Source organism: Helianthus annuus, chromosome 13 (assembly GCF_002127325.2).
Source record: "Helianthus annuus cultivar XRQ/B chromosome 13, HanXRQr2.0-SUNRISE, whole genome shotgun sequence".
In the NCBI taxonomy this organism is placed as follows: Eukaryota; Viridiplantae; Streptophyta; class Magnoliopsida; order Asterales; family Asteraceae; genus Helianthus; species Helianthus annuus.
The window spans coordinates 29246020-29254969 of NC_035445.2; the positions used below are offsets into that span (position 1 = coordinate 29246020).

Consider the following 8950-nt stretch of genomic DNA (forward strand, 5'->3'; position numbering starts at 1 on the left):
GTGTGGCGATCCCAACCACTTCGCAAACATATGCCCGAATCGAGTGGTGAAGTAAGAGCCACAACAGCAGCAGCCCCAACAACAACAACAGCAGCAGCAGCAAGCAGCCCGCAGACTTACTTTCAACATCAACGTCCGTCAAGCTCAAGCCGAAAACAATGTGGTCAATGGTGCGTTCCTTGTGAATGGTATATATGCTTCGTGATTATTTGATACTAGAGCCGATAACTGTTTTCTGTCGTTAGAATTCGAAAAGCTCCTTAATCGTAAGCGCACCCATCTCCCTTCGTCATTCGATGTTGAAGTTGCCACCGGAAGAACCGTCGCTGTCAATTCTATTCTTCATGATTGTACTCTCGAACTCAACAATCACATCTTTCCTATCGACCTTATTCCGATGCAGCTCGGTAGTTTTGACATCATAGTAGGCATGGATTTTCTTTGTGAGAATCGTACTGAAGTTGTTTGTTTTGATAAGAGGATTCACTTCTCGCTTGCTAATGGTGATCTCTTGTGTGTCTACGGTGAAGTCGCGTCGAGGAAACTCCAACTCATGTCGTGTGTCCAAGCTAGCAAGTATCTCCGCAAGGAATACCAAGCTTTCTTTGCCACCCCCCGAAAAATCAGAGTTGGCGTGACTGGACTGGTATCTTCACTACACAATAGAAGCAAATAAGCTAAGACTTCTAGAAATTGAACGCCTGCTAAGTACTCGAATTCCCATGGGTTCTCCTATTCAACTGTTCCATGGTTTTGAAAATGCAACCTAAGAAAGAACATGCGAGAATGTCAACATAAAGTTGAGCGAGTTAATAGTTTGTTTGTTTTGTATCAAATGTGTTTTAAAACACTTGAAATCTTGCATTTGAAAAATCGGTTTGTGAGATCTTAATATCTCAAAGCATTTGAAATGTCGTCTTTGTATATCGGTAACGAAATGTTTTCTGTTATGTTTATAAACCGATACATGTAACTGTTGGGTTTGTAAACCAGTAATGAAATGTCTTCTGTCGTATCTGTAAACTGGTATTGAAATGATTTCTGTTATCTATGTAAACCGGTATTGAAATGTTTTCTGTTATCTTTGTAAACCGGTATTGAAATCATAGTATGTAGGATACTTATGAAATCTAAGGATCAATCAGTGTGTAGCTAATACACTGACCTATGCCATAAGTAAGTAACCAAACCGAGACAACTTTGTTATCAATTGGGATCACAAAAGTACTCATAAAGGGTTAACAAACCCGGAGTGGAGCGCGCCTCAAACTCGATAGATCTATACCTTTTACACCTTGGTCACTACGTGATTAATGGTTACTAATGTCATCCTCCTACTTACGCACAGTGATCTGTTATCATCTAATTCCATAGCTATATACCTAGTTTATTGGGCCTTTGCCCACGTCATTGAAACTCATGCATGTTTCGAAAACCTTGTATTGTTGTAAGAACCGGTATGTTTAGCTTAAACCTTTTCGTAAACCATTTGAGTTCGTTGAAATCCCATTGCAAAATGGTTTAAAAACATGTGATTTTTGTTTATTGAAACATTGTGTTTTTGCAAAACTTGCATGTCTTTCCACCACCAAAAACATTTATAAAAATGTGAAACAGTAAAAAGTGGGGGTTATGAACTCACCTGGATATTCCTGTTTAAAGCTAGCTTAGTGTGATTCTGTAGCATCATTCCATGAATGTGATGCAGCTAGCGTGCATCTATAGTATTCCTAACAGGGAATAACTTATCAGTTTCTAGTTTAAAGACGTAGTTAAACTACGTGTCCGAGCTCTACCGAGTCGTTAACTAAACGACCCTAAGGTAATTGTTATCTTGACTTAGGATAACCGATCGATGATTATTTAATCCCTTATATATTCTGGATAAAACTAAGTCTCGAGATCAACTTAGTTTTCGAGTGTTTTAGAATATATATACATTTATGTTTACAATCAAATATATAGATACGAAGTCGTGTTAGTCGTTGTGAATTAGAAGGACGTATGTCGATAGTGATATATCTCGTTGTAGTCTTCGTAAGATAGGGACAAATAAACATATATGCATATGTATCTATATATCAAAAACTGGATGTTTGAAATGAATTTAAACTCTATATATTCATTTGATAAGGATACTCGGACTCAAGACGATCGAAATACATATAAATAATTGTATTTATCTCATATGATTTCTTTTGAATACTAAACGTTTAAAATAAGAATTCCGAATCGTCGTTTGAAACAAATATAACGTTATATTTATTATTATACTCCTTTTTAAAAGTATTCGGAATCGTCAACGTTTAAAATAAGTATGAACCATTGTATTTCTTTTTGTAAAGATATTCAAAATCATTCGAATTATCGATGGTTTGAAATAAATATAAATAATCGTATTTATTTTGTAAAAATAATCGAGTTTTAAATGCGTCTTGGAATACTATAATAAGGTTCGAGTGTTAGTGGTTTAGAATAAGGTAAGTAGTATTCGTCGAACATTATAACTTCGTTTGTAATTCGTAAACGCCGCCAAATAAATATATATTTATATTTATTTTATAAGAAGTATTCGAAATCCGATAAGTGTCATTTATACATATAAATACGCTTTTTAGTACGTGTTTTTAACAAAAATCGGGCAGAGTTTCCTCTGTTTTTCGAATAACCCGACAAATAAAGTCGTCGTATTTTCTTTTCAAAACTCCACCAATAAATCAACAAACAAGATATATATAACTTTTCGCAAATTTTGCAAGAATCGTAAATAAATCACTAATGTATAAACTTTTAACCGATCGAGCTCGATTCGCGTAGTATAAAAATCTAGAAACTATAACAATCTATACTAATTTCGCGTCGCTAAACTTTACCGGGTCTGGTTTCGACCGCGATTGACTACTGTTGATCGAGTTTGACTCGGATGTTGACCAAGTCGACTGAGTTGACTGTCGTTGACTTATGTTGACCCGAACCTGAATCGAAAATACGGGTCAGAACCGAGTTAAATCTGAATTATGTTTTACTAGATTCGAAACGTAACCAAACCTGGACCGAACCAAGTCTTGAGCGAGTGAACCGGGTCGAAATGGAATGAATCTGTCCAGGCTGACCCAAGCCAAAGTTTGTCCGCTGTCTTGCCTTGACCGAGTCTCGAACCAAATCTGACAAAAAAAATAAACTTAAAATTCGAACCGTAGTTTAACCAACATCAGCATCATCTTCACAAAATCTTCAACAAAGAGCTAAAAGAGAACAGGGGAACAAGGTGGGTGTTTACCGATGTTATGTCGAGGAAACGTCGAAACGGGACGGCTCCACCTTCGTTTGAGACGGCATCGGCTCCGCCGGTTCTCTCCTCTCTCCGGTTCCCTCTCTTTCTTCCTAATTTTGTCACTGCTGAAAAGATTCCACGCTGCCGTGCACCGTCATTCCGTCTCTATTCACGTCGTCGCACTGCCGGTGTCTCTCTCTTCTCTTGCTCTCTCTTTCTCCTCAGCCGCCGCTCACCACCCGTGGGTGGTGGTGTCTTTTTGACCGATGAAAACGAGTGGGGGGTGGGGTAGTGTAGAGATGATGGAGTGTGGATACGTGTTTGACCGGTCGGAATCGACGCCGGAGCCACCGATCCGTAGCCGGATGTCAGTGAGAGAGAGCAAGGGGTGTTTGACTATGTGTTTGAAGGAGGTTTGTGAGTTATAGATTTGTGAAGATGCTGATGCTCATATTTGATGTATGCTTTTATGTATCTGCAGTAGGATTTTCGAGAAGGAGGTTAGGAAGTTTAGTGTTTTGAGAGGTAGGAGATGCTGTTTGAGGGGTGGGTGTGTGGTTTTGAGTTGCAGACAACATCTTTTGAGAGAGAACATGAGGTAGCGGCTGAAACATAAGTGGGATTTAGGGTTTGCTTAGTCTTATATAGTTAGGTTAAGTGGTGTTTTAGGTGGGCTTGGGCCCAAGGCCCACAAGCTCAATCCCGCATTTTTTAAGTGGCCCGTCAGCTCCTACGGACCCGTTTACGAATCCCGAACTCGTAAACATAGTAAATCATAATGTTAAGTCGAATAATACTAAAAAATTCGTCGGAAATCAATATTCGACGCGTATTTTGTCGGTTGAGTTAAAACGCGTAAAAATTCTTTCGCTCGTCGTTTCTTGTTCGTTTTTCAATCCGTTTCTAACGGCGGATATTAAAATTCGAAAAAGAATTTAAATATATCATAATATATTAATATTGGGACATAACTTGAGTCCAGTGCTACCGTTTCATTGCCGGTGCGTTTCTGTTTCCGCATTTTTCGTTCACGTTTGCGCTTTGTGTCCTTCGAAAGGATAATATTTTGCAAAACCACATTCATAACTATAAGTTATACGTATAAACTTTGTATTTGTTGGCGTTGTCAATATTTTGTACGGCATTAGTTCGTTATCGTTATCGTTTATCGTTACGCAGTTTTTCGCAGATTATTATTCGCGTACTGTAAAGTCGAAATAGGCGTTCCTAGGCATTCGAATAGCCAAATTAAGTTAATTTGTGCCTTAAACACTATTTATTATCACCTTAAACGTTTGTTAATCGTGTAATCAGAAGCCGTTAATTACCGGTTGTCACATTCTCCCCCTGTTGCAGAAATTTTGTCCTCGAAATTTAGTCTATGTTATCTCCTCAGAGTTGTGTCGTTCCTAGGTAAGTCCGAATGATACCAAAGTGAATGACCGCGTAATCGAATCCCGACTTATTCAGATTACATGGGTGTAAAGACATTTTGCATCAATAAGAACCCAACGGTTCAACTGAGTTTGTTATAGAAATCGATGTCAAGTGAACGCAGTGTAGTGATACTATCACTAATGCGTCCAAGTTTACGGGGTTCAACAAAAGGGGGATTTCGACCAAGAGTGTCACAGCCCCCGATCCCTAGTTCTCGGGAACGGGCGGCCGTGAGCCAGTTTCGGTGGTATCACGTTTATTTATCCAATTTGGCAGCGGAAATTTTTATCAGGACCGTAGTTAGGAAATATTTAATCAGAGTAAACCACCTCGTTTGATAATATTAAACACGTGGGTAAAACCCAAGTTTTCAGTACACGTATTTCATAGGAAAAAAATCCTATTTATTTAATAAAAACATCTTTTTATTCTTAGGTAACTTTATTGCCACTTTTCCAAGCCTTCAGTGCTGTCCAACTGGCTTCTATTTGGCTTTCACATTTTGTTACCTGAAACGCGTTTTAAAAACAATTTGTCAGTGGGAAATACTGGTGAGTGAATCCCAGTTTAATCAGGTTTGAATAAAAATAATTTCACAGTGAACAGTATTGAGGGCGATCCCGCAATTACATTTGTTTCCAAGTTATATCAATTATCACCCGTTGGTACTGTCGAACCCGACTTGTGGAAATGTTACTCCTTAACCAGGTTGTAACAAATTTTGTATACAAAACCCCAACATACCCACGATAATTGTATTCTTACAAATACTCAATAACTGTTATTCACATGGAAAAGTATGTAAGGTTTTGTAAAAACATTTAACAAAAAGAGGATTACTCACATTACTGTCTTAGGTTATTCATTAGGGTTTCCTGGTGAATATCTATAATTTACACAAATGCACGTGTGTTAGTATAATAACCCATTTTAACATTAGTAATACCCTCCCCGAGACGGCATTCCAACGACTACGTCGGGCAGAACCACGACAGCCGTTACGGAACCCTAGATCAATCGGGCAGAGTATCTAATACGTCTCCAGGGGTTATAATACTTACATCGTAGCAGAACCTCGCTATTTTAGGGGGTATAACACCCGGGTATAATAATGCCACTACAGAAATTGCGATTGAAAGAAAGGAAATGAACGAACAGACTGAAGGCCCGTTGCCCTCTATTTATAGGGCTGTAATCGCACCTTCTCGCTGCCCGCGTTAAGTACAGGCTAAGCTTACGCGGCCCGCGTCAACGCTGGGTCAACGCGTAGCTTGGCTGGGTCATCACTAGCTTGTCCGGGTGTTGGGCCACGTGGCGGCCCAGGGCCGTGCCACATTCCAGGTCGCTCGCGGCCCGCATGAACTTAGACGAACTCGTACGCGGCCCGCATGAACTAAGGATTTCAGCGGAGTCCGGTTACACCCTAATGCGGCCCACGTTAAGTTGAGGTGAGGTCCTACGCGGCCCGCCTCAACTTAAGATTTAGTGTTTTTAATTTATTTTATATGTTATATTGTATTTTGGGCTCGGTTTTTCACATACGGGGTGCATATAAAGACACATTGAGACATTTCAAGATATATTAGGGTGTCAAAATTATTATGAGGGTGTCGGTTTTACCGAGGGTTGTTATATCCTCCCCACCTTGTTTTAGAGCTCGTCCTCGAGATCTACTGGAACAAGTGTGGATATTTCTTTTGCAATTCTGATTCAAGCTCCAATGTGTATTCAGGTCCTCTTTTGGAGTCCCACCTTACTTTGACCAGAACTAATCTCTTATGCTTGAGATTCTTAATTTTCCTATCTTCAATCTGTAGAGGTTTCTCTACAAATTTGAGTTGTTCATTTACTTCTATATCTTTAAGAGGTAGTAAGAGTGATTCATCGGCTAGACACTTTTTGAGATTAGATACATGAAATACATCATGTATTCCTGCCATTTCCTCTGGCAGTTGTAGCTGATAGGCTACAAGTCCTACTCTTTTAATAATCTTAAAAGGTCCAATATACCTGGGACTTAACTTTCCTCTTTTTATGAATCTTACCACTCCTTTCCAAGGAGAGACTTTTAGTAACACTTTATCTCCTACTTGAAATTCTAATGGTTTGCGTCTATTGTCAGCGTAGCTCTTTTGTCGATCACGCGCTGCTTTCAGTCGTTCCTTGACTTGAATGATTTTATCAGTTGTTTCCTGTACTATCTCAGGTCCAGATAATTGTTTTTCCCCAATTTCTGCCCAACAGACTGGGGTTCTGCACTTTCGTCCATAAAGTGCTTCAAATGGTGCAGCATTGATACTTGTGTGATAACTGTTATTATAAGAAAATTCTATTAAAGGTAAGTGTTCGTCCCAATTACCTCCGAAATCAATTACACAAGTTCTAAGCATGTCTTCCATCGTCTGGATTGTCCTTTCGCTTTGCCCGTCCGTTTGAGGATGATAAGCTGTGCTTAGATTCAACTTGGTTCCCATTGCTTTTTGGAAACTTGACCAAAAATGAGAAGTAAAACGGCTATCCCTATCAGAAACAATTGATAAAGGAATTCCATGTAATGAAACAATTTCATTTACATATAATTTGGCTAATTGTTCCATACTAAAGGTTTCCTTCATTGGTAGGAAATGAGCTGACTTGGTTAGCCTATCTACAATCACCCAGATTGTATCATTACCTTTTCTTGTTTTGGGTAATTTGGTAACAAAATCCATTGTTATCAATTCCCATTTCCAAACTGGCATTTCTAATTGTTGTAATAAACCTGAGGGTTTCTGATGTTCAGCTTTAACTTGTGAGCAAGTTAAACATTTAGAAACATAAGCTGCTACATCCTTTTTCATTCCTATCCATCAGAAATTTTTCCTTAAATCCTGGTACATTTTATCACTTCCTAGATGCATCGTATATTTAGATTTATGGGCTTCTTCTAATATACGGTGACGTAAATTTCCTAATTTAGGTATCCACATTCTCTTTTTATGGAACCTCCAAATTCCATCTGTTCCTTGTTCTAATTCCTTAATCATTCTTTTTAATTTTTCAGTATCCTCCTTGATTACTGATTCTTGTGCTTTTCTAATCTGATCATTCAAATCTACTTGTAGATTTAATTTAAGAGAACGTACCCTTTTTGGCAATTCATGATACTTCCGACTTAAAGCATCAGCCACCACATTGGCTTTTCCTGCATGATACTGGATATCACAATCATAATCATTAAGTAATTCCATCCATCGGCTTTGTCTCATATTCAGTTCTTTTTGCCCAAAAACATACCTTAAACTCTTATGATCTGTGAATATGGTAAACTTACTACCATAAAGATAATGTCTCCAAATTTTAAGGGCAAAAATTATGGCTCCTAATTCCAAATCATAGGTTGAATAATTTTCTTCATGACTCTTAAGCTGTCTAGAGGCATAAGCTATAACCTTTTGACGTTGCATTAATACACATCCATAACCTAACTTAGAAGCGTCACAATAGACTACAAAGTCTTCAGTTCCTTCCGGTAACGCTAGTATGGGTGTATGGGTTAGTCTTTGCTTAAGGATTCTAAAGGCTTTTTCTTGTTTTGGTCCCCATTCAAATTTAACAGATTTACAGGTTAACTTAGTTAAAGGAATGGCTATTCTAGAAAAATCTCGAATAAATCTTCTATAATAACCGGCCAATCCTAAGAAACTTCTAACCTCGGTTGGTGACTCAGGGGTTTTCCATTTAGTAGTTGCCTCGATCTTTGCTGAATCTACATGAATTCCTTCATGATTAACTAAATGCCCAAGGAATTGTACTTGTTCTAACCAAAACTCGCACTTTGAAAATTTAGCATAAAGCTTTTCTTTTCTTAATAAACTTAAAAGTAAGTGCAAGTGCTTTGCATGCTCCTCTTTAATTTTAGAGTAAATTAGAATATCATCTATGAAGACAATTATGAATTTATCCAAACATGGTTTACATATTCGGTTCATCATGTCCATAAATGCGGCTGGGGCATTGGTTAAACCAAATGGCATGACAGTAAATTCATAATGACCATACCTTGTTCTGAAGGCGGTTTTAGGAATATCCTCTTCCTGTACCTTTAATTGATGTTATCCTGATCTTAAATCAATTTTAGAGAAAAATCGAGCTCCTTGAAGTTGAACAAACAAATCATCGATTCTCGGTAATGGATACCGATTCTTAATCGTGACTTTGTTCAATTCACGGTAGTCAATGCACATACGCATTGATCCG

The 8950-nt window shown here is 38.3% G+C and overlaps 1 long non-coding RNA gene across 2 annotated transcripts; it reads right to left on the reverse strand.

Annotated features, from left to right (window-relative positions):
• Positions 1-1644: 1644 nt before the first annotated feature.
• On the reverse strand, positions 1645-3870 carry LOC110902518. Of its 2 annotated transcripts, XR_002571172.2 has the most exons (3): positions 3281-3870; positions 2874-3164; positions 1645-1730 (listed from the first exon to the last, which is right to left on the reverse strand). It is a non-coding gene; the product is annotated as an uncharacterized LOC110902518 (long non-coding RNA). The 2 variants fall into 2 exon arrangements; XR_002571171.1 differs by lacking the exon at positions 1645-1730 and having other exon boundaries at positions 2751-3164.
• Positions 3871-8950: the final 5080 nt, after the last annotated feature.